We start from the raw sequence: 26,976 nt of genomic DNA, 5'->3' as shown, positions 1-26,976 counted from the left end.
CCGAGTGTACAGTTTCACACTGGATTGCCACCGCTATCTGAGCAGTCAGGTTTAAAATTCCTGCCTCGCGAGCAGCAACACGAGCAACACGTCAGCACTGAAGTGCTCCCACCAGGCAGATGTGAGAGCCGGGTTAAACAGCTTTCAGACTCATATACATATTAATGGCAAACATCTGAATTCTTGCAGCTCTGTTAGGACGTACAGTCAGCACCATCCATCGCGCACGGCATGGGCCCGTCTCTCGCAGTGCTTGCCATGCCCCCCAGCCTCCCTAACTCGTGCACATCAATCCATGACGCCTGCGGAAACTGCTTGTGCAGCCAAAACAACAGGAAAAAAGACAGCATGGAAATTTCTGAATTTTCCATGGTAGCTTCTCCTGTTGCGGGTCTTGCACGTAGCAAGACATGAGGAGAGCCATCAGGGAGGACATCAGGAGAGCACCAGCGGCAGTGCAGTGGCTGCAGGAGAAAAGCACAGAAAGAAGGAAAACCAAGGTGGCCCCCGACAGAGGGGGATTACCCACCCACGGACGCGAACATTACCAGAGAGGGACTGACGCAGCATGAACAAATAAATATGCCTGAACAACTTTTAGCATGAATCTGGTGAATTGGGGTCATTATCCTCAAGGTTTATGGCCTCAGCAGACCCAGCCGAGGGCAGGACCTGGAGCTGTCACCGGCCTGCAGGCGCCACATGGGTGCTCGCTGAGGGTACCAGGGTGACGTGGTTTAGCCTTTGTCACACCGGGGACTGATGGCACGCCAGGGAGGTACAGGGGAGCTGTGGAATAGCAGACAGAAAGGAAACTATCCAACATCTGGTGTGTGGCTTAAAAGCAGCGAAGAGCAGTTGGGTGAAGAATTTCTGTCAAGTGTATTTTCTCAGAGAGAAAAAAAAAAATCAGCTGTCAAAACACCAAGCTCTTTTGACTCAGAAACAAATGAAGAGGAGAAGGTTAAAAAACAGGAATATATTTGCCTTTTGAATTATTTTTGCACTGTAGTTATGTCAAATAGGAAACTTCAGGTCTCCTACTGAGTAATTGTATCGTCCAACTACTTCCCACTTCACATAGAATAAATCAGGTGTGTGCTGAATCAACAGGGTTGCTGTTACTGCATGGAGCTGACCAGCAGTGTTACACCCCCAGCAGGTGGCCCTTTTTGCCCTTTCAATGATTTTAAACCCCAATGTTCCTAGATATCCTTATTTATTCTAAAAGTAGGAGTGTGTCTGAATTGTACGAAAGCGAGTCACACACCAAGAGTCGCTATGGGCAATACCCATGCATTCGTATTCCGTCAGGGCACGTGTAATGCCAGATTAATGCTGCTTGGGGACAGCAAGGGAACTGGAAGAATTAGAGGAGCCAAAATCAAAGCAAACACGGAGGATCTTTGCTAGGACAAAAATTGATTCAATGTAGCCTGGGATGAAATCCCATCTTAAGACTCCCCCTTGGATACTGCCAAGTCTGCTGTTAGGTCTCTTTCTTCTAATGCTACTTTTGCTTTCTTAATAAAAAGCTGTCCTATTGCCCATGGTGAACCCCCACCTGTGCTTGTTCCAGGCAGGATGATTTTATATGGACAAGTTTTAAAGCAGTAATTCATTTTTAAAGAGAAAAGACAGAGAAAGCCAGATCCCAGCTTTTTCTGCCCATGTTGCTGTTTGCCCACTGGTCTGCGCTTTGCTGCCTTGGACCCTTGGTGGGGAGCAGAGAGCCGCGGAGGGGAGAGCTCCTGCTGGCAAGCTCTGCAGAGACACCCAGCAACATCTCAGAGCTGCAGCATCTTCTAAGATCCTTGAAAGATTGGAGGCAGCAACATGGTTGTTCGTGACCGTGGGAGTCCCCGCAGTTTACTTATCAGCCGCTTCTACAGCTCTGCAGGAGTGACCTGGCAGCTCTGAGGCCCTCAACAGTCTTTCAAAACTACTCCAGTAAATGCACAGGCTCTTTAGGTAACCCTCTGCATTGCATAACTGGTCCAAACTTCACCAAGCCTGCACCAGCCTCTCCTGCCTGCTGAACCTTGGCACCGGGCTGCACCACAGCTCCCAACACAAGGAGCTGGCAGATCCCAAGGCAGTGGGGCAGGTGTCCTTAGGGGAGAGGGGGAAATGGGAAGCCAACTGTGGATGCTAAGTGACTCCAAACCATGGCCAGGGCTATGACTGGGTCCCCGGACAGCAGACATGATGGGCATGCAGCAGACAGGACATGTTCCCCAGCCGTCCCCAGGCACCCAGCAATGCTGCCTGAATTCAGTGTTCCTCCTGCTCTGCATGCCACCGCCTTGTCCTAAATCAGCCACCGCCAGAAGGGTTTTGAAAGCCAGAGGAGACAAAAGAGCATTTGTCCCATTTCCCCACTTCCCTGTCAGTGCCTCAGATATCAGAGAGGGACCAAAGCTTCTGCTTACACCCAACGTGGTTCATCTGCCCAAGGTCACCGCTCCCCGGACAGCACTGCCCTTGTGTGCTCGCTGAGGCACGGTACCAAAGGAGGGACGAGATAACATTGCCTGTCTTAAAGAAGTGCTGCAGGAAACATTCAATATACTTGGCTGTACTTTACTTGCAGGCAGGCTATTTTCCACCTCAGCAGAGTGGTACTCTTAACTGACAACCATTAGTTATTTGCAAATTTAGATGGGCCTTATAAACGTCAGGCTCCTGAGTGAATAAATAATGTTTCAGAGCACTAACTTGAAATAAGTCAAATTAGGAATGGTGAGAAGACCAGGAGTATGGTCCCTTTGGGACACACTCCCTACCACTTCTAATTAATATCTGGTACTTAAAGCATCACAGGCCATGGTTAAATCAAAGTCAGAGGAAACAAAGGAATATAAAATCCTTCTGGAGACTTGTGGCCCTTTCCATCCACAGGAGCGGGTGTGCTCCTCAGTGCTGCTGCCAGACAGACTGACGGTGACCTCAGCAGTACACATTTTTGGGAGCACAGCCCAGGGGACCGAGCAGCCGGGCTGCCTTTGCATCACCCCTTGTTCTCCTGCTGTCTCCCTGCTCCCACCCAGCCACCACCTCCTGCACCTTCACCTGGCCCTCTGGGGAGCCTGTTCAGCTCACCAAACCTTCAGAAAACTGTGTTTTGGTTTCAGCTGGCTGAGGGATGCCAGCTGGGTCTCAACCAGCACCAGAGCAAGCGAGATGTGGGGAGCAATGAGCAGTGGCAGTCCTGGCACGGCATGTTTTCTAGCTAAACGCCCCTAAATTCCTCTGTCCTAATGACCCGGTGAGGCTGCTACAGAAACAGGCTTCAAATAACCACGTCTTGATCACAGCAACGTGTTGCAGAGCCCAAGCTGTAAAAGAACTGAAGGGCAAAAAAGGACACCAGCCTGTCTGTGCTCGTTGCTCTCCAATCACTGTGGCCCATCTATCTATTGAGGAGCAATTTTTAAACTTCTCTGTTGAATTCCAGAGCTGCTGTTGTGGCAATAGGGCAAGAATTGAGTTGGATTGAAAAACAGTCCTTGTAGAGCACGTGTAAGGATGTCTGTTGCGATTTGGTCAAGTTTACTGATCCAGGAAATGAGCATTTCAGACAGAGAGCCCAAGTGCAAAACATCAATGCAACTAGGCCATCGTTCAGTTCCTTCAACAAAGCTTACATACTTCAAGGTATAAGAAGCAGTAATCCAGGAAGGGAACAAAGGAAGTTCATTTGTAACTATAGCATTTATTAACTGCAGGATCTGGGGAAGATGAGTCCTCTGGCTTTTGAAAACCCATGCTAATGATGCATTAGGACATAGCATAAACTTCTGAAAAGTTCTCCATCTTCATTTACTACCACATAAGACATTGATCTTGCTGACACTTTGCTCTTTGAAAGCTCTCTGCTCTCCTAATCCCTAATTGAATGAAAAGTGCATTTCCCCCTCTTGCAAAGAGCATCACAGGACTTACTGTCTGGTTGTGAAGTACCCCAAGAAGTCCACAGCAACATCTTTTTTGGTAGAGCTTAAGTAAGGTGATCCAGCAATTTGTATGCAGCTGATTTGGAAGGATTTTGTCACAGGTAAACGAGTTTTGGAAAAATTGCTTTTATCTCTTCTTGCTTACTGTTTTAGTCGTATTTCAAGTGGATTAGTATAATCTTTCCTCAGCCAAACTCCACAGCCAGTCTATTCCATCATGGTTCTAATTTTACAAAAAGAAAAAGACTGAAAGCAATTAATTAAAAATCTCTTCAGAGATGCATATGTGGATGCGCTTATTCACTCAGAACTCACAAAATAACTCTGCATTTTAAAACAATTTATCTGGTGCATTAAGCTTGAACAGGATGTCTTTGTTAAGTGTACCATCCTTTAGATGGTTCTCTAAATGAATATGCTTGTCATGTAGAGATGTCTGCAGTAACTCAGCTCAGGCAGAGAGGATCCCCTTTCAAACTAGGTTTGAGTTGCTAAGTGGGTTTCTTTTTCATTTTTCCTGTGTGATGAAGAAGCTGATAGATTTCAAGTGAGAAGATTTTCCCTGCTGGGACCCAGGCTGTCAAAAGCCATCACAGAACTTGCAAGATTCTGTTGTAACACCACAAATCCTCATTCAGCTCCAGAGGCATCGGGGTTGAAAGAAAACCCCAAATAATTGACAACGGGAGCTTTCTTATCAGGGATACTCTGCCAGGCTGAGACATTGTTTTTTGCACACACATACAAAGATGGCACCCAGACGGGGGTCAGTACTACCACACACAGTAAACTCTGCTGACATGAATGAAGTTGGATAAGTAGACATGTTTGTTCACACAAAGCCTTGGACTAGAGTATTCATAAACTCTTCATGTTAATTTAAAAAAATCACATTTTGTAAAATGTCTTTGTTTCTTATGAACCAAATAAAAACTAAACTGTCTTGAATTCAGGGTGAGGTGTGGCCATCAGAATGCTTGATCTCAAAGCTGTCCCCTTCCTTAACAAAACTCCAGCACATCTGGGCCTTGAGTGCTGTGCCTTCCATTCTTTCACGAATGTTCGTCTCTGGAGTCAATACAGCACTGCTCTGCAAAGCACAATTCCCAGGCAATTTAATTATACCTGGGGAGGCTGAGAGAAGATGTGTGCTCCACCTGTTCTTGGAGCAGGAAATCTTGGACAAATGGGTTTCTCTGGCCCTCGTTGTCATTGATCTCATTTATACCATCTTCAGCCTTCATTGAAATGTGCCTGTTTGTCTGCTCACTCTGCTCTCCATTCTGTTTGTCTATCTTTACAAAGCCTCCCGTATCATAGCCTGCTGGTCACTAGCCAGCTATCCAGATGGTACTTATGTACCACATTGATAGGTGCCTTAGAAATATCAGGGAGAAAGGAAAAAAAAATATCACTGGAAGACTTCAGATGCTCTTTTTGATAAGCGGCAATTGTAGAGCTAATTAGCCTGTTCGGTCCTTTGGAGAAGCTGTGGAAGCAACAACATTTGCAGTCCTACAGGGTACCATGTGAGGATGCGCCTCTTGCTCTCCGATTTTGGCTTTCCACTCAGAAGAGCATCAGGCAGGATGTCCATCTATCCATCCCTCTTCTTTGAAAGACACCGGGTTTCCATCTGGGTTTGAGGATTTCTCTTCGTGCCCATTGTTGTCCTGCCCTAGCACCACGATATGTCAACTGCTTCTGCATAGACAACTGATTTCTATAATAAAGATCAAACACTGCTCACCTTAATTGTGTGAGTATCCCTCTGGCAATAATAAGGCTAATTGCCTCAGTAAAGCCAGCAGGACTTGGCTCTAAATCAACCACCAAAATTATTTAAGCATAAGTGCTCGACTTCCTTTACAACCCCAAGGCCCACTCATTAAACATTATTTAAATCTCAGAAATGCTGCTTTTCTCTCTTCCATTTGCCAAGGAGAGAGACAGGAAGATGAGGTTTTCAGGAATACCCATGTAAGCAAGGGGCTGAGCCCACCCCAAATGAAATGGCCAGGAAAACAGCTTGCCTCGCTGTGCTGAAACGCCCTCACAAGTCTGCCCATGGGACCCCCAGGGTGCCTGGTGCCTAGGGGTGCCTCGTGTCCCCACCAGCCCAGCTCTGTCCCCCAGGGATGGCATGAAGCCCTCTGGCTGGGCAGCTGTGGAGTCCCCTGCCATGGAGGGAGCCCTGCCTGAGCCTGCCGCAGCTACGTGTTTAACTTAAAGCACGAGACACCATAATCTGCAAACTACTCAGCTCGCTCCATAAAATTGATATACGTTCTCTTTACCTGCAGAAATTTCTAGGCCACTTTTATAAATCCTGTTAAGCCAGGGGTGTGTATCCTGCGGTAAATATTTTAGCACGATAAAGAATTTCCAACAGCTTTGTTTTAGCAGTTGGCTCTGGCAGGAGGGAGGAGGAAAACCCTCAGAACCAGCAGCGTTGTGCTGGCTGCTCCCCAAAACAGGGTGCCAGAGCCATGTGCTGGCAGGGAAACCATGCAGTGTCCCCTCCACCAGGACTGGGGGACAGGACATTTCTGAAGAGCCCTTCTGTGACCTACCTCAGGAGCAACAGCTGGCACTCATGCACAGTCCTAAGCCTCTGGGGCCTCACACTAAAAACCCGATGTGCTTATGGAGTTTAGGGACCCTAAGGGCTAAGGAGGAGGCAGGTAAGGTGGTCAAGGGGCCCCGTTTTGCACTTAAAATGCTCTTTGGATCTGCTGGGCTGTTTTTCACTACGCAGTCCCGGTTCGTTGCCTCCCCTCACACAAAAATCTCCACGTGTACCTAATCATTTTCATTGCCAGTCTCTGTGCTCTTTTTATATCTATTAGAGACTTTATGAAATAGGATAACCAGAAATGAAAAAAGATTCTGAGAGTAGAGCATGCAATTGATTTATGCTAATGACATTGTAATAATATTTTCAGTAGTTGATTTCTTTTTCATTCTGTACACAGCTAAAACGTTGATTACTTCTCTATTCCTCTCCCACTTATCGAACAGCCACTTACAGTTGGGCTCCACAAATTTATTCTCAGGTCTGTCTCCAAAGTGGTTAAAACATAATTAATTTAAATTCCCCCAACACACGAGAAGTTGAGACGATTCTTTCCAATCAGTCTTACTAGAATTTGTCAATGAGTTTCACCAGCTGTCATGCTGCTCATACATTTGTCTTTGCAAAGTTCCTCCACCAGCTTTGACATATTTAACAACTGTTAATGCTAAAAAAACATCCAAAAAACCCTGTAATTTCTATTGAGCCATACCATGAGCCTTAGAAGTCCCCCAGATGTGCATGAACAAAGATCATAGTCACCTGTGACAGCATCCTCAATGATTTTTTGCATTTCTTCACACTGATAACTTTCCTCTCTTGTGCATATGTCAGGGATATAAAAAGCTAAGTGTGCCAAGAGGCATTAGGAGTTTATAAAGGCAATCAGAGAATAAACGTTATTGCTGAATCTTGCCTTCTTAATACATTCTGCCTTGAAAACCATATTAGGTGTCAAATTGCCTTACCCTAGAGGGATCAGAGTATAAAAGTGTCCTTCAATAATGGAGGCAAAAAACCCTGATGGAGAGTTTATGATGGAGTTTGATGACCCAATAGAAGGGATTATATAGCATAGTGCCAGGGACAGCCAGAGACCAGGTATAAAGACCTTTTCTACCCTGTTGTCAACTAAAGATATACAAACTGGTTTGGACAAAAAGCAGCCTGATTCTTGTCTTAAAGTTGAAACAAAATCAAATATGAACGTTTCATCAGAGGTCTGACAAAGCCACTTGCCCTTCTTCTCTTCATTACAACATGGTTGTGTACTGCCTTATGTTGGCTGATAGGAGACCGAAAAACACCACAGATTTGGGACCTGCCAAAAGCTGAAAACACCACCAACAACACCACTTTGTCTTCAAAGAGCGCTGCCAAAATTAAGGGCTGGATTTTCAAAGCACCTTGGCATCAAGAGCTCCTCCAGACTTCCCTGGGAAACGGAAAACAAGGCTATTTGTCTTTCATTTTCAGCATGCCCCTATAAAACAACTCACAGGTGTCACATCTTACAGGTTAGAAAGTTAGTAACAGTGGCACTTAGTACTGAAAGTCTCTGTGTTTTTGGTTTGGTTGTGGTTTTTTAGTTGTTATTTCGGTTTTGTGTGATGAAGCACTCAGATTGTTAGCTGCTTCAGGCTGAGGTGCAGGAGCAAGTCCCCGCTATGAGATCTGGATGAGCACCCATGTATTTGGTTCATCCACCTAATATACGGCACACCTATTTTTGCACACTTCCATTCATGATGCATGACCCAAAGTAGTTACCAAACTAATTGCTTCTAATTGACATATTTATTATTGATGCATGTGACACAGTAGCTGCTTGAAAGCCTCAGGTTGTGCCAGGCAGTAGGCAAACACGCAGCCATAAAGATCAATTACTTGCGTTCAGAGGCAGCACATGAGCGCGACACTAGTGCGAGGTGTTGGATCCCCGTGGAGATTCCCCGTGCAGCAGGAGCAGAGGCAGCAGCCTGTTGCTGCCACCCTCGTGAATACACCAGGTGGCTTTGCAGAGAGCTCCTGAATGGAGAGGACCCTGCTGGGACATGATCCCAGCAGGACTGGAGCCCGTGAGCATCTCACCACGTTGTGACCCACAGCCAGACCCCAGGCTGCGTTCAGTCCCTGAGGCAGCTAGAGCCCTCCCGCAGGAGGACAGCCAGCGTTTGGTGTCACCCCCAATGCCCCAGCCTCTCCCATCTCTGTGGCAAATCCCTCTGCAGTCTGACAGCTCCAAGCGCATCTTTTATAGAGGAAAAAAAAATAGTGTATGCACATTTGCTGTGCAAGATTTGCACCTGGATGTAAGTTTTTTGCAGCGTCTCAGAAGAGCACAGTGTGGAGCAGGACAGCACTTAGCTGGCCATGTTTGCCATGCCACTTCATGCTCCCCAAACCCAGCAACATGCTGCATGCAAAACCACATGGGCTCTGAACGAAATACTGTATGTACAAAAGCAATAACCTCTGGCCAGTTTTCCCAGGCCTTTCCTCTGTCAGGCTGCTGGTCCCCCAGAATTGCGGGCAGCCTAGGAGCTAGCACAGAGCCCCCTTGGCCTTCCTCGGGTTAGAACGGGGCAAGGACCCCAGCAGTGAGACACGCACACACACACCTCCCCGGCTGCCTCACTTTTCTGGAGGCCTCATTCGTATTTCTAAACTGTTCGGTGTGAGCACCAGGGAGTGATGAAAGACTGGGACAGCAGCAGCTGCAAATGAACTGCCACCACGAGGAACTGAATGTTTATTTTGTGGCTAGCTGAGGCTGGCTGTGTGGTAGCTGATATCCCGGGGTGGGCAAGAGCAGAGCAGTGCTGGTCTGGCTGGGGAAGAGAAAGGTGGAGGGGTAAATACAGACCACACTGCTTTCTGGCTCTTTCAGTCAGACTATTTTTTCTGGTGGGGGAAGGCTGTATTTACAGCATCCCTGGAACCGGGCCATCAGCTCTTCTCCGAAAGAGCTTGTTGCCTGCCACTGAATTGCACTGTATAATAACATAAATCCAGAAGAACATTTTCATTCATGAGGTTTCATAGTAACTACAGAAGCACATCTGCCCTTTCTAAAGCAGTATCTGCCGCTCAAATTCTCAGATACGCATTTCCCAGGACAGTATTTTTTTCCATCCCCTCTCATCTGTAATATTATGTGTGATATTTCTGGCTTTCACATGCACATAACTATGAAACATTGCTGATCCAAAGAGAGTTCCTCTCCTCTCTAACTCATCTTTTTCATCTCTAAACTTATTTCCAGACATGAGAAAACAGTTACAAATTATATATGACAGCATCTTCCCAGCTCCAGAGATTTCAGACATGTCTTGTTCCGTGCTATCTTTTTCACTAAATTTGGATGAATAGGACAAAACATGTGTTGCAAAGAAAGCATTTTATCATAAATTAACCTTGATTTCTTCATTCAGATTCTAGTGATATTGTGAAATTACTTCACTTTCTGCTAACTCCTGGCTGTCTTTACTTGCCAGCCTCACAATTTAAAAATCGAATAAACAGGCTATTATGCGTGAAAAGTAGCTTTTACCGCAAGAAAATGAAACATAAAAACAAATGTGAAAACCAATAAACTTCAGAAAATGCAAAGCTGCAGCTGTCATCCTTATCGCCGAGAGTGGCAACGGCATCACAGCTAAAAATCAAAATCCTCAAATTCAATCAATGCTCCACAATTGTATGATACCAGGCACTTGCTGTATAAGCCCATAGCAAGAGCAAATTCCTACCCAGTAAAGAGTTGGTGTTTGGACTGAAAAGGCAGGGGAAAGTGGTATTTTCTTATTTGAAAGCAGATGAGCAGAGGCACAGAAGAATTATGTGCATTGTCCAAAAACACACAGGAAGCCTATACCAAAGTCATCAGTCAATCTCCCAGCACAATGGCTAAACCCCATTCAATATCCTCCATGCCTACACTGATGGAATTTTTCCCCTTTTTGTCATACCCCTGGTCAACAAGCCTGGCGTGAAAGCTGCCACCTCTGCCTGGGGACAACCCTGTCCCCAAAGCCAGCCAGCAGCAGGCTCCCGAGGGAGGAACCAGAAATTCCTTAATTGATAAACACAGGATGATCTATGCCAACGAAGGTCTCGTCCTGACAGAGATTAAGCCCTGAAGCAAAAACTTTTATGTCTGCTCCAAAGTCTAATTTATTAGTGCTAAATATTATTACTCAAAGCATTCACGTAACCCACAGAAATGGCCACTCCACCTCAGGAATTGCACTCCCACACCGAGCCAGTGGCTTACCTACTTAATTTGTGCTATTTTTTGTGACAGACGTTAGGGTATAACACAAGCCCATCGGCCTCGCAGTTACTGACAACTACCAAGTTAGTGAAGGAGGAGAGGAGAGAGGAGCACGGCATGCCTTTGACTAGCTCTGGTATTTACAAGTGAGGTTTCTAGCTGAAGGTAAAGAGCGCTGAAACGCTGCCAGGCTCCTTGCTCTGCATTTCTGAATGGTTTCCCCTTCGCCGCTGCCATGCCAAGTTTCAAATTTGCCTTGTGCCAAACTTCATACAAACAAATTTGCAGAAAATTCATTTCAAAGTCTGACTTAGGCTGGCATAAGTAAACACCTAAGGTGAAATGAGCACGTCTGAGCCTTTGTCCTAAGGCCACTGCGTCTGTGATCACTTGTATAGGAAGGAGAACCAATAAAGCCAGATTTGCTTTCCTCCTGTCACAACTTAACCCTACATTTTGTGTCAACAGATCCCAAACACACCTAAAATTCAAGCCCAAAAATAAAAGTCTGGCTTTGGGGTAGGAGGGAAAGGAAACTTCCTTGTGTTCTTACAGGAACGCTTTACGGACCCTTTTCAAGGTTTGTTTTTCCAGTTACACCCGCCAGAAGCTCACAGAATGCTCAAGCTGGGATCGACAGAATGAGGCAGCTAAAGGAACTCTGGGAAAAGGAACCTACATGGAAATAACATTATTTTTAGATGCTTATTAACAGAGTTTATCAAACCAGTGAGATCTAAGATAAGATTACAATAAGGCAAGGACAGAGGCAGGACAGTGCTTTCTCGGGGCAGCCTCACCAAAGGGAAGGCGAGCCCAGCTCCCGGTCGCATTGCCCAGACCTCAGATAGTGCAGCTCTTCCCAAACCTCCTCCTTTCCAACCCCAACAGGAGACCAAGCTGTGTGTCATTTACACAAAAGGCAGCTGTGGCTCACTTGGAGGCAGCCCAGTTTTTCAGATTTGCCTGCATTCATGGACATTTAGCCTTTCTACAAACAGGTAATGAGCTCGGGGCAGCTGGGGATGAGCCAGGGCTCCTGCCTTGTGATGGCCTAAATGCAGCCCAGGTAGATCCAGAGGCAGTAGCTCAGGTATCACCACCCTACACAACAAACACAAAAGCCCCCAAAGTTGCCTTTTTTTCTGAACAAAAACGGCATAAACCCTTTCGTCGTAGGCAGCCACATAGCCCTGCTCTTTCAGCCCACACTGCACAGCACTTTAAATACAGCAAGGTTTCCAAGCAAATACCCAAATAACCCACCTCTGAACACACTCACTGCGGCTCCCTGTCTTAGCTCATGCTCTGGGAGATGTTTTTTAAATATGCTTGCAGGGATGGTGCAGCGCCAAGGTAAAATAAGTCTATTCTGGTTTTCCTGCTATCCAATCCCAGCTGCGATTTTCCCTTTAAAAAGCATTTAAAAACCACAACAGCTCAGAGGACCATCAAGGTGGGAGCCAGCCAAGAGAGTGTTTTCCTGCTGGCTCCTCACCCAGCTGGTGATGCTTGCTCAGCCTGGCTACACTCGGTGTATTTTCATTCCTCTATTTAATTCTCTGGCCCCACAGCAGACGCAGTGGGGAGCACCTCCCGAGCCAGGTTGCAGACTGCAAGGACAGTCCATCAAGTCCACCCCCAGTGCTCTTTGCTTCTGCACTATGGGATTTTGCCATACTAATTACTCTGCAGTCCGGTGGATAACGAGTTCTGGGTAATGCAAGCCCTGCACCTACTGCCAGGTGCTTGCAGCACATCACTCCCACGCAACCAGCCCCATCTGCCAGCGTGGGACTGCTCCTGCTTTGCCCCACTCAGCCACAATTCACACTCATGGGCACTTTTCTGTTCTGCCCTGTCAGGCTGAGGTGCAGGTATGGTTCAGGTCAGTTCGGTAAAAGTCTCCTTCTCCCCTTCAGTCCCATTTCCCTCATTACATCCTTCCCCTGACCGCAGCAAGCCGCAGTCTTCTGTAGCACGTGCCCTGCAAAGGTGAGCAGACACTGACAGTACCACTCAAGATAAGGTAAAGACTTATAATCTTCCAGACCAATTTACCTCACCAGCTGTTAGCCATCTGAATCTGCTCCAGCTGATTACGACCCTCTGGTATTTAAGTATCTGAAAAGTTCAGTACACTTGAAACCTGGTCTTCTGCTCTTGCTAATTTTCCCTAGAGAGCAGCGGAATATGCAAACGTTCACAGCCCCCCAAAGCTGTGCTCCAGAAAGCTGTCCTCTGAAGAAAGTACACAGGAACACAAGTAGACAGGAGAAGCAAGTCTAAGCAATAACAAAAAATATATATATATATATTTTCACAGTTTTCCAAAGAACAACAGGGGAGAAAACATTGATTTAATTTTTTTAAAAAAGGATGAGCTAGGGCCCTGAGCACTCTCCTCCCTTTTGAGGCTGACCATGTCTCCTCTCCCATGTGGAGGCAGACACGAAGCAGTCACACCAGTGGGCTGTGCTCCACCATTATTTTCCCATAAGAGTAATTGCAAATATGGAATAGCTGAAAAATGGAGAACTGACAGCATGAAAATGTCAGTTCGGAATTCAGTGGTAAAAAATGTAAATCACCGCTCATTGTTAAGGACATGGCTAGTGTCACTAAGAAGTACATTTAAAGTCAAACTGTCAGGACTAGGATGCAGAAAGGTCAGTTAATCCTTTTACTTGGAGCACACAGATTTTCCCTAGGATGTATTTCCTCTCGTTCCATGCAAGTCTTTGTATCATGGGGGTCCTAATCTTCAGCACAATTAAGAGTCATTGAATTTTCATTTTCACAGTTGCTTTGATCTCATCTTGCTGGGGGAAATGCAGTTGCTAGCCCCAGTTCTTCACGGTATTATTTTTTCCATTGGCCTTATGGAAGCTATCACTTAATTTAGCGGCTGGCTTTTGGCATGATTTAAAAACATCATCTCAGCAACATTGTTATCTTCCAGCAATATTTCACAGATATTGTGAAACCAGTTTGTACTGATATCTTACTTAGCATCGGGCTGACAGGACAACTGCAAGGAAATATTGCCAGAAATATAAGACCATTTTAAAATAAATAATGAGCTTTAACATTTAACGGTGTGTTTTCTGTAGAAGGGATCATAGCAATGTTCCTGTCCACAAAATTGCTGCTTTCCATAACAAGGCGGAGGTGGAAAATGCCCCTTTATGCATGAAATAAATCCCAGCGAGTGGCTGAGCAACAGCTTCATTCTGGGCTGAAGTTTTCTATGGGCTTCTTGAATTATCTAATTTGCCAGAAGTGAGTGACTGCTTCTGGGAGTGTGCGATAGCTAATAATGCATTCTGGAGTCATTAAGGTTTATCGTGTAAATCTCTATTTGAGTGCTTTTAAAATGCATATTACTTTCTTGATAAACTATGATGGCTCCTTAGGAGCCGTTAATACGAATTAGGGTGCATACCATACATAGTAGAAAGCCTGATGAAAAGCAGTTATTCCACATGCAGGGTAATCGGCTTTTAAATTATATTAAATACTGCAGCTGTAATGTTTCCCACCCCACTCTCAGGGAGCAGATTGCTTTATTAAAAAATTTTTTTGCTAAATTTCATTTCCTCGGATAAAAACCCACTTTTGAGTTGTGCCACCATGAGGTGAGAAGCTGGAGACTGACAAACAGCAGGGAGGGAAGGATAAGCACCTTTCATCAGCACCAGTTAAAAATCCCCAGATATTTTTTTGTTAAATAATTTCCATGATCTAAACAACGTGTTGGTTTGGGTCAAAAACTTCCCATGTATATGTAGAGCAGAGCTTCTTGCTTATTATTCTTACCTCTGGGTCTTTACTTTTGGTGTCTTTTCAACATGCTCTGACTACCTTTGCCCTGCACAGTGAGCTCAGTGGGATAAATCTCTTTTCTACGGGTGTAGAGGCCATTGCTGTTTATTTACCATGCTATAGCACTACTGTAAACATTGCCCCCATCCATAACCCTACCCTGATGGACATTAAATAAATGGGAAGAAAGAGGGAAAAGTTGCATTGATTTCAGTCGGAGTTGGGTCATATCACAGTATCCCACCTTGGCCTGCTCTGAGCTTGTCGGAGGCAAAAGAAGGTGAAATGTAGGGACCTGGAAATGAGATGGTTGCTGGGAGAACGGCATAAACATTAGTTCAGCCATAATTACAGACAGTTTGTCTAAAGGAGATCTTTGGCTTAAAATAACAGCCAAGAAAATCTGAGTAAAAGCCCCAGGATCTGCCCTGTGCTGCATAAAGAGATCTTGATATCACAGCCAGGGCACACGATCCTCACGGACTGGTTCCCACAGGTCAAGGGCGGAGGACTCCACCTGCATATTGTGGCAAATAGAGAGATTAAAAATGCCTTAATACGGGAGAGAAAAAAAAAAAAAAAAGGCAAAATATGCCTGGGATCAAAACAGCTTGAGGCAGTGACAGGATGGGACTGTGGGGAGCAGCTGCAGGCACTTAGGGAGCAGGATAGTTGTAAGCTGCTGTAGCACTTATCTCTTCCCCACAGGGTCAGCTAAATTAACTTAACAGGGTCTATAAAACCAGGGAGAAAACTTCTCTCTGTGTGTTCAGAAAATGCTGTTTTCTGATCATCAGTAACAATTTTTGTTAGCTTTGGTAGCATCACAGTTTGGTACCAATTACACATTTGAAGATGACCTGCTGGCAAAAAGCTGTTAGCTTTCTGTTCCTTTTTTTGCTCGTTAGAAGACTGCAACAAGCAGCAAAGAGAATCTGCTCGCATGTTATACCTTCAAGTTTCTGTCTACAAAGTTCTTTATTCGTTGGTGAAGTCTTTCAGCTGATACTTCTGGTGTTGAACACGTACTGTATACACATATACATGTTCTTGACAGTCTAAGACAGGGAGGATTTGGAGAGAAATTCTGTTTTTCAGCATTTCTGCTGGTGGAGCCCCATCTCCATCATTACCATGTTATGCTTGAAAGCTTATGGTTTTAAACTTTGGCAAGACCTGTTGAAAGCACCATCACTGCGATGTGTTAAAGCCTCTTTCAATGGCTCCTTTGTCCCACATGTTCCATGATGAAATTTCTGAAGGATTGTTTTCCTTCCCTGCAGCTCTTCCCTCTATTATTTTCACATAATCAACCCACTTGCTTTAAGAGCAAACTTTTACCTTGTCGTACCCTTTGCGCTGAAGAAGTTTGTTTTCACTATGGCAACTGTGCATCAAAGGTAGGATCCTTTCACACTTGTGTTTCTCTCTCTCCTTTGAGCACAGACTGACGTGTACATGGCAGCGAGCCTTGTGAAATCCAGTTTCTACAGATGTCAGTCTGAGCCATTGCTGTGTTTCCGAGGAGCACTGGACAGAGCAGGCAGATGCGGTGTCAGATTAGCTCTGCTCATCTCACAGGTGCGGGGCAGACAGCTTTGGATGTGCTCCAGGCACCAGGGCCCCAAGCAGAACGGCTGTCAGAATAATGTTGTGCTTCTGCTGTGTGAGGCGCAGTGTGAAGTACCGGGTTCCTCATTGCTCCTTGCACAGCCAGGAGCAGCGTTAGGAAGGGCTATAGGACAACTGGGAGGTATAGAGAAGGTGATAATTTATATGATAACATCAGATGATAATGTATGGGATATTCATTCCCATAAATGCTGAGACACTCTCAGAGTTTATCACTTTCTGCACAATTTTAGTCTCTACACAATTACGCGCTAAGGCCTTCGGTATCCAGGACATGTTGACATTTCTTTTCTCAAATTGAGCAAGCATTTGAGCTGTTTTCTATTAACCCAGGCCTAGGAGGTGGTTTTGGCATGGGATGCTCCTGTTGCTGCCATATCCAATGCCTCCAGTCATTGGCTTTGTGCCCGGGCCTGACGCGACGCGGACAGCAGGGCTGCACGAGACAGACAGTTGTAGGCCGCAGACCGGGGTGCTGCAAAATTAACACCTTGGTGCCAGGGAGCGCATGAAAACTAAAAATACTCGCTGTGTGCCTGCAGCCAAGTGTGGGGCTCAGGTTGGCCAGGCTGTTTCTGCTGTTTTCAGCCCAGCTCCTCCCAGCAGCTGCGGCAGCACTGGGCGCTCACCAATGGGGGCGTCTGGGTCCTCTCAGAGTGTGGTGCCGAAGCTGCTGGCAAGTTCAAGAGCGCTGACAGTCACTTTTCCAGCATTTTCCTGCCTTGCTTGGTTAGACATCTCCAGACAGATCAGCAAGAGGCCATGAAAATACACAAGTCCTGCTTTCACCCGAGTCCTTTCCTTCAGTTCAGGAGCAGCACAAGTAGTAGGAGTACTGGAGAGAGCAACAGAGGGAAAATTGCGCTGCAGAACACCTAAGACACTAACCATTTAATGTATGCAATCCTGCTAGAGACTCTCACAACTGCGTGCAATGGGCTGTGCTCTCCCAAGAGCATTTTCTTTGAAGTGTTTACAACACGGGTGTGTAACTACTGAGGGGCACAGACAGGTACTCCCGGCTGTATTGCACTGGGGTTTCTCAACAACAGCAACAAAGCACCAAGAGAAGTATAGATGCAAGGTACCAACCCGTGCAGGCAACGGGCAGAAGTTAAGCTTCATGCAGAGAAAGGTATGCTCAAAAAACATGTTGGGGAAGCACTGTTTCCTTTTTCTACAGCACTGCTGTGCCATTCATTTAAAATAACTGAGAGTTGGAGTTAAAATTACAAGCAGCAAGGACGTAGGAAAAGTTGATAATAGCCATGGGCTCAATCTATAGGGATTGATCACGCCAGAGATTGAGCTGTGTTCCATTAAACAGCTGACGACAATGCCAAGTGCCTGATTTACCCTTCCAGTGCTGGGATTTTTCACCCAAGCTTCCTCCCAGCCCTCTCCAGGACTGCCAGAAAATCTGTCCATAGCACTAAAGACTTAATTTCCTTGATTACTGGAGCAATCCAACATGCTAATCAACCAGATGTAGAAGTCTCTTGAACAGACAGTCATGGTGACCAGAGACTCCCAGGGGGATTTTTTGATGAGACCATGAAGTCAAAGAGGATTTTCTCTCAGTCTCAGAGCTCCCAGAAACGTCCTCAACACACTAAAAAAATTCTCCCGTTGATCCCATGGGACCTGCTCATCACAACGATGCCCAGCAGCCTGCATCGATTTTCCTGTGCAGGGGAGCTTTATTTCCAGAGGCGCACACACCAGTTCAGGTGCTGGAGCTGTCTCTGAAAAGACACTCTTTTGGGAGGACAAAATGGTGTCAATAGATATTTCACACAGCTCTCCTCCACCTACAATCCTGTCCTCCCATCCCTGGAAAAATTCTAGTCTCATCAGTCCACCTGAGAAATTTCAACCTCTCTCTGACCCATTACTAATCAATTAACTAATTAAGAGCTTTTCCCCTCCAGCCAAACATAAAATGTTCAGCAATTATTAGTTATTTTGAACCAAACCCCAAAACAAATTTCACACAGCCTGTTAAAATTTCCCAGAGGTTTCAAAGGACCTTGTTTAAAGCTGTTGCTCATCAGAGCTGTATTTAACCAGCTCCAAAAGCAAGGTGTCCTCCAGCAGCATCTGCACGGGGAGCCACAAGTGGTGGCATCTGGCTTGACCTACAGCCACAAGTGCTGCAGGGGGTTGGCAAGAGGACCACAGCTCCCTCCTGGGCCATAGCTCAGACCTCTACCACACGCTAAAAACACATTTAAAACCACGTATACCCCCTGATACCGAGGGGTGTGATGAACTGCCGTGTTAGGGAGGAAGGCAGGCTGAGGTCACCGCGCTTTTGGCCAGCAATATGCTTCTCCTACCATGGAAATCAGTTGAGATGGCATCTCCAGGTTCATGGCAGGCCTGTCTTTTATAGCAATCAGTGCAGGGAAATGGTGGAAATCAGATTGCAGAGGGACAAGAAATGAGTAAAAGCCTATGAAGAACTGAGACCAAGTATCTCTCCGAAACAACCATCACTGAAATTAGCTCTGTAGCACCGGTCTTGATTGCAGACAAAATGTGACTGTATCCTGGTGCACAAAGCAGTCAGCTAGGAAGGGGAAATTATTTCAGCTCAGGGTCATTTCTATTTTTAACATTTCTGTGTTTATTTCTGTGTTTAAAATAAAATGCAAGGAAGAACACTACCAGTGCACTGAACTGCAGAAGTAACTGGAGGAGTTTCAGACCTGGGTGAAGCTGCAGAGGGAGGAGGACTCAAATTTCATGAGGGGGAGCAGTCAGGCAGTTAGAGCCCTTTTATCCATGTTGTAAATCCTACTCCTAGTGATTTGGGGACAAATCAGCAACAGATTGAGATCCCCAGATGTTGATTAAGGAGCCTATATTCCATCTGATGAATTTTAGGTCAGTTTTTAGATTCACATCAGGAAAAAAAAAAAAAAAGGTATTGGCCACATGAAATATTCTCCATTCCAATTATTTTAGCAGTCTGAGCACCAACCAAGGAAAGTCAGGCTAATAAAGCAGCTACCCTGCTACCATGGGAGAGGGTTCACCCAGACACATTGGTGCAGCTGACTACGTTGTAGCAAGTAGTTAGGAATAATGAATAATTAATGAATAAAATAAAGTATGTGTGTCTCAATGCCCCAAGGTCTTTGGGCACCTTCACAGAAAATAATTAAAACAATAGATTACAAATAAGATGACAAGTCCCCGAGCAAGTGGATGTACATAAAACCACCGAAATGCAGAAACAAAGAGGCTGTGAATGTGATGCAGAAGCTAAAAAGTTCTTGTGCTCTGCAGATCCCACAGCTCCTGATCTTGCACCACACCCCAGCCCTTGGGTATGAAGAAGCCAAAAAGGAAAGTTGAATATCAGTCCTAGGAAGTGATATTTGCCAGCTTTACATCATGAGAACATGCTATCACTGTGAACACTGATGGCTAGGAAGGGAAAAAAAAAAAAAAAAAAAAAACAGGTTTGCTACAGAAATGCCCGAATCCATGAGAGCAACCAGCATGAGATGCAAGTAGCTCCTGGCCTTGTCTACTGGTGGTGCCCTTTCCAGCTGATCCTCCAGACAGCCAAATGCCTTAGAGGGCAAAAAGCAATTCCTAAGAATTTTCAGCTTCAGGTTTCTTAAGTAAAACTGTCCATAAAACTGTCCGTGGGAATGGTGTGAAGCTGAGACAGGGGAAGTTTAGGCTGGACATCAGGAAGAGGTTCTTCACCGAGAGGGTGGTCGCGCACTGGAACAGGCTCCCCAGTGAAGCAGTCACTGCACCAAGCCTGTCTGAATTTAAGAAGAGATTGGACTGTGCACTTAGTCACATGGTCTAAACTTTTGGGCAGACCTGTGCGGTGCCAGGAGTTGGACTTGATGATCCTTATGGGTCCCTTCCAACTCGGGATATTCTATGATTCTGCTAATAGCTGGAATTCCCTGGCCAGGCCTGTGGGGCCAGACACCACCATTAGCACAATGCAGCCAGGCAGCAGGATATATGAACAAACGTCTTTGTTGGGACAGTCAGAGTTTTCCCCAAGCATGGCCCGAATGGGGAGTTCGAGTGATGAGGCACCTTTCCCTGCTCTGCACGAACACGCACAAACTGTTTTCCAGCCCCTTTCACACCTACCTGCATAACACAACTTCCTCAGCAAAACACAACAGGCAGGATGTGTTTTTCTAAGTGACCTGGTGAAGTTGCATGGAAAGTTTTCCAGCTACCATTCGAGATGCTGCAGGAATTACATTTAAATAAAATAATCCACCAGGCTGAATGGTGATGAGCAAAAAGCAGAATGACTCTGGGGTTATTTCATCTCGGGGAGCAGAATGGGAAAGTGGCTGTTTGCAATCTGGAACAACTCCATCCTTTCCACACAGGTGCTTAAAAATATCTTCCCAGAACTTAATTTCTCTTGATGGTGCAAACATAAAAGTCCCCAGAGGCTAATACCAAATATCCAATTCTTCCAGTTGCTTATGAGCACTGTGAAGCTAACATTTCCCCACTGCAGCAGAACAGCTTGGGTGTCACACAGCTCCGTGCACCCAACCTGCAGTGTTACAAGCACTGTAGGACGGGGGCAGGGGAGACCTGACCAAAACGGGCAGTGGCCACACATCTCCTTGTCCTGCTGGCACATTTCTGCTGCCTCCTTGGCTTGGCATTGGTTTGACCTCTTGCTTTATCCAAGGTAAAAAAAGATTTAAGAACCTTTATTTTTTTAAAACTCTCAAAAAAATCAACATGGGAAAAAAAAAATAAAGACAGTGAATCGTTTTCTGCCAACCTACAGAGATGGCCACTCTCCAGAAATTCGGCCACACACTACATACTGCTTAAGGAAGCCATGGGAGAACAGAACAGATGGGTTTGCGGTACTCAGGGGAGTGCAGCAAGCAGAGTCAGCACAGCTGCGTCCTCATTCCTGGCCCTCTCAGGAGGGCTTTTGCCATGACCAGGACTCTGGATGTTTTAGCAGCAAGAGCTCTGACGTGCAGTTTGCCACCTCATCCTCTGGATGGGTCAGGGACACCAGCACCCAAAGAGTAGCTGCAGCAGATGCCTCTGTCTGCCTTTGCCACTCTGGTTCCATCTCAGCAGGCTACATACATGGAGAGCTGACTGAAACCTCCAGCGTCGTCCTGCTGGTAGACTGAGCGTGTTCATGTGGACTTTCCACACTCCCTGAGGGAGCAGGAGCACTGTAACATTGATAAAACTTAAAGGCTGGCACCACCGAGAAGCACTGCATGTTTCTGAGCTAAAAATGAGCTCCTTTGGTAACAATCAGAGTGGGGTGTTTCGTACCCACATCCAGCAGGCTGGCAGCATGAGAATGGAAACACCCATCCAGACCCCACCTCTCAGGGCTATCAGTGCCCTTTGTATTCACAGCAAGAGTTTACATCATTTCAGTACAGTTTCTTCACCCATTAAAATCCTGTGTCAGCATCTGGTTCCAGCCATGCCAGTGAAGCAAGGAAGAGACTGGTACAAGGGGGAAGGAAGGAGGAGAAGCACACCTAGCAACCTGTTTAACACACTGATATCGCCCACCGTGTATTTGAGATAGAAGAGGCAAAGGCTGCAGGTATGCCCTCCAGAAGCCATACTGGGGGGAAAAAATAAATAATAAAGAACAAAGGGAAAAAAAGTGACTTACTCCTTGCAAATCTGGAGCTTAGGAAGCAACAGATGTAAACTGGAAGCCCAGTTTGGCCCCTAAGGCATTGCTCTATTTTCTATCCATGGCACAGAGGTTCATTAGCATTGGTGCGGGCTGCTCTCTGAACCTCCTAATTTCCCATTAATAGGTCAAACAGAAGCAAATTTTAACAAATCTGTTCAAACATTTGAACAGATGAAAGAAAATCACAAGTGATCCATCAGGGCCTGAATCGGTTCTGTCCAGGAGGTGTGTTTGAGCTGGCACTTGTGCATCTGCATCCTGCTGTCACACCGTGTTATACCTTCACTCATACACTGCAGTTTAGCAGTCCTACAACTCCACTCCTTCTGATCAAAAGCAGACATCTCCCTCTGACTTTAGCTCATTACTACACCTGAAAACTAACCCCATATCCCAAAAAACAGTTCAGTTTGCCACGCATGTGGTAAAATTGGGTGAAGAAAGTGGCAAAAGCTACACACCTGGAAGTAGAGGATGGGACAGCTTCAGCAAGTTCCCACAGTTAGTTCAGCTTCAGTCAGTCGTGAAATATCACCTTGATTTTCACTGCTTACCTCATTCCCCTCCCCATTACATTTGTAATTGCCTCAGAGAAGCTCATCATTAGGTTTCTCCATCGTTTCCAAACTTATCCCCAGGGCTCCGCGCAGTGATGAGGAACAGGTGCACATCCTCGTGCATTAACACAACAATTGTCAACAGCAATGCTTCCCCAGCTCCGGAGACAATGACACTCTTAAAGAGTAGAGGAAGCCATAAGCCTTGGGTGAATACCCAAAAACCTGTACAGACATTTCAGCTGGGTACGCGTGTCAGTCCTTCTTGGTGACACCGGGCAGAACAGGGATGGGTAAAGGTTGCAGGGACAACCTTTGGTGAAGAACAGCAACTTTTGGAGAGCAGACAGTCTCCCTTCTGCCAGTAAAGCTCAGCATAACGGAAGCAACTAAGTGCTAGGGTGCTGCTGGTTCCCCAGATTAGCTTATAGCTCATAGGTCATCTGTAAATGCTTAGTGAATAAAAGCAACTTCAGCACCAGTGAGCATCACGACATGGTGGGAATCCAGCCCCTGTGCTTTCTGCCCAAACCCTTCCCGCTGTTCATGAGCACCTACAAGCACCCTACTCACCTGGGGCCTGGTGAAAATTTAGGTGCAAACTTAAGGCTTGCTGAGCTTCTGAGAAGGTTGCCATGCCCTTAAACCTGATGAAATTTAAGCTTGGGGCGCAACATGGCAGATGTTGTTGAGTTTAATGTTCTTCATACTTAAATGTTATTATTTTTAAATTAATGTTTTATTGTCCTGGAGAACTATGATCAGTATGCATGATAGCTCTGGAAGTTCGTAAATAATTATTACTTCAGAGCTGTTCAACCAGGCTGACTCCAGTGAAATTCTGGGGGGTTGGGTTGGGTTTTTTTCCATTCATTTTTTGTTTTTGTTTTTTAAATAAGTGGCAAAGGGTTATTTTTGTAGAAAAGAGACAGCTTGGTAATTTTGAAAATGAAATGTCCTAAATCAAAGTCTAGGAATGTATTATTTCACGCACTAGCTACTGAATGATGAATTAATAATAATATCTCAAATACATCTTCCATCAATATGCTTCTTCAGATGCCATCAGCATTTAATTAACATAAATTACATGACACGAGGAGGATTCAGTCACCAAACCCCATATCTCTTATATGCTACAGAAATTCTTGCAATTTCTGCAAGGCAGTAATTTTTTTCCCTATAAATTTATCACAAATCAAGTATTTTTCACAGTACATTTAGAACTGCATTTGTCTTAGTTTGCAGAGGGTTGGAGATTGGGTCTTTGGCTTTGGTTCAAGTCTTCTTCTAAATTTCATCAAGCAATAGCAGTCATACAAAGGAAATATTGGCAGTATCTAGCTGCAGAGGAACCTTCAGCAGTTCCCATAACCCTTACGATGAGGTGGGGCACCAGTAAACCACACAAGCTGTTTCTCATTTAACTGTCTTAAGTCACAAGAAAATAGTTATGACTGTCCTAAGAAGCTTGGACATCTGTTTTATCTCATAGCAATTCAAAAGGTCTTACTGCTCTGTCTTCCAAAGGTTGCAAAGGAATCAGACTGAATCCAGGAATGGGGAATTGGAGGTGCACAATCAAAATGTCAGCCAGATGACCAGAATGATGAAGAAAGAAAGAACAGCTGTAGCCCCCCATCAGGCTGAACAGTGTCCAAGTGCTCAGTTACCAAAAGAAGGCAACCAAGTGCAGAAGGCAAGAGGGAAATACAAGGACATGCAGGCTCCAAATGGCTAACACAGGGATATTGCCTTTTCTCTGTGCCTTTCTTAAGCTAAGAGAGGGAGGTGGCTGCTTTAACCTAGAACAAAGAACTAAAAGTTTGCTGAGTTAAACAACCACCAACAAAAAAATCTATTATGTATCACATTAAAAATATTCTTCGCTATTATTTTTTTATAGCTCACTCTTTTATTTAAATATATTCTTTTTCCCTTCAGTGTTGTTCAGTGAAAAGTTGATTCTGAAATGACTGGCAAACCAAGGTATTTTATCCCTATAGGTGTGGTTGTTCATTAAACTAGGACAGGGAATTGTGAAGAAGTGTCTGGCTCCCCAGCCTGCTCCTCCAGAAGGGCAGGGAGCACCATGCGCCAGCATGGATGCTGCAGTGCAGGCTCGGATGGCAGAGCTGTGTGTAGGTCTGAAGTATCTTCTTCCAGAGAGCAGCAACATCTACAAAAGCTTTCAGATATGTAGTGATGAGCAGATCCTCACCCCAAAAATCTTTGGTGAGTTCACAACAGGAGGTTGACTCTCCTTTGCATCACATGAAGGAGAAAGCATAGCAATATAAATAAATGGAGTTAATGTACTGCGAATGGTGAGGAAAAGATTAGCCCTGCATTCAGTTACGCAGTTCTAGTCCATATAATCCACTCCAAATTAGTTAATATAGTGTTCACTATCCAATCGCCCTCCCTGCTATTGTTACGAGCTGCCGTACAGCACTAAGCACCACGCAATCCTGCAGCAAGCAGCTGTTCATTCTCCAAAGAGTTCACAAGAGACCAAATAAGCAAAGGAAAAATAATAATAGCATGAAGTGTCCAAGGTTACAGAGCAAGTCAGTCACGGTGGCAGGAACAGAGCCCACGTCCTTCTTGCCCTTGCTGCGTGCAGAGGACTCCAAAATGTGCCTTTGGTCAGTTGGCCTCTTTTGATGTAAGATGAATTTTTCCCAGTGACAACCTACATTCAGCCTCATCTGCTATGCTAAGACCTCAGTATTAATGACTAAAGTTTCCATAGGTATCATACACGCCTATGAAGGTTGGCAAATAAACCAGCAAGCATGCAACATTGCCTTAAATAGGGCAGTTCTTTCCTAGACTGGCAGATATCTCAAAGATCAAGAATTCACCCACTAAAAGCAATACTGCAGGAACCTGTTTTCAAAGCATGCCACATTCACACATAGAGTCAATGTAATTGTGAATATTTGTGAAACCCACCACCGCCAGAAAAGTCTTGTTTGTTTTCCATTAAAAGAAACTGCTTGCCAACACATTGGAGCCTCAGAGTTGAGAAAAGGGAACTGTGGCTGTCTATCTGGGTGAGGAACTAACGTTTTCTTACCCCCATTAACTTCCATCCCATCTTTTTTCGCACCATTAATTGAATGGCTTGGGAACAGTTCTTCAGAAGCAGTAACAACAGCCCTTAGTTGCCTCACCCACCTCAAGATACAATTTCAAAATGGGAAGATGGAGCCACCATCCCCTCTTCAACCACAGCTGAGCACTTCCCAGCTGCGTGGTTACACTTCTACACTTCTTTGGGCACACGCCCACACCAGCAGCAGCTCCCAGCACACCACAGACAGGAGGCTGGGTACAGCTCTGGCATTTTTACAGCAGTGGCTGAGATTTTCAGAAGAGAAACAAAGTGTCTGTGTCTGATTATAACCCAGTGCAAACTGGACTCCTGACCGCTTGGGTCATTTTCAAACATCCAGGCCAGAATTAGTAACAAAAGCATTTGCTTTTTTATCTTTTCCTCTCCCCTTTGCTTTTGTGTTTTTCATTACGAGAGTATGAAGCAATATCATGCTATGACAAGCAGTCAGAGCTAAGCTGAAACACAGCTCCTGCTACAATCCCTCATTCAGTTGCTTGTTTCCCTTTCTCATGCCAGTCTCAGGAGGCTTATTAATAACAACTAGGGAGACAGACCTTTTCCATCTCTGACTTTGTAATGGGCAAATTTTCCCTAGAACCTATTACTGAGATTTCTTCTCCCAGACATCCCCCTCCGTGCCCCTATCCAAGATCAGTGGTATTTCCAGAAATTAAGTTAGCTCCACTAACTGCGTTATGTACTCTATTCTTGACAAACCACCCTTCATTGCCTTAATGTTCTCATTATGGTTGATACACTGCATCGCTGTTCATTTATTATAGCATTTTAACTCAAGTTCAGATTGTATATCACTGGTGGAGCTCTCTGGGATAAAGGGCAATGAATACTTTAATTGCCTGATAAATTATTAAGGACACTCCTTTAATTGGGTAATGTGGTGTTTACATCTTTGAAGCAAATACTTATGGAATCTACATGGGTGCAGATTTTTGCTAAACACACAGCTACCAGCCTCTCTCTCCCCTTGAGAATAACAATTTTATCAGGCTATTAAAATAAACACCACGCAGGATAAATTGTACCAGATGCCAGGCGAGACCTGCAGCTGGAATGAAGACGCAAACTTCCATCAAAGTCAAAGGAGGTGCATTGACTTACAGCAGCCGAGGGACTGGGCTTCTGCATCCAATGGATTTCACTCAAAGTGAGGCAACAATAGCAGAAGACCTACATTTTACATCGCTTTAGCTAACCTAGTTCAAATGAGCTGAAATGGGTCACAGTGTACCCACACAAGGAGTTCAGCAGCAAACCCAACTTCAGAAGAGCAGAGGGAAAATGCAGCTGGGGAGAGCAAGTGCACGGTGTGTTAAAC

General features: G+C 45.3%; 1 protein-coding gene across 5 annotated transcripts in view; it reads left to right on the top strand.

Annotated features, from left to right (window-relative positions):
- Window positions 1-26,976, top strand: part of KCNMB2 (potassium calcium-activated channel subfamily M regulatory beta subunit 2) — a 129,118-nt gene that overhangs the window by 47,034 nt on the left and 55,108 nt on the right. The window lies entirely within an intron of this gene.

This window comes from Cygnus atratus, chromosome 9 (genome assembly GCF_013377495.2).
Source record: "Cygnus atratus isolate AKBS03 ecotype Queensland, Australia chromosome 9, CAtr_DNAZoo_HiC_assembly, whole genome shotgun sequence".
NCBI lineage: Eukaryota > Metazoa > Chordata > Aves > Anseriformes > Anatidae > Cygnus > Cygnus atratus.
The sequence above is the reverse complement of the archived record's forward strand: the minus strand, read 5'-3'. Positions and strand labels throughout refer to the sequence as shown.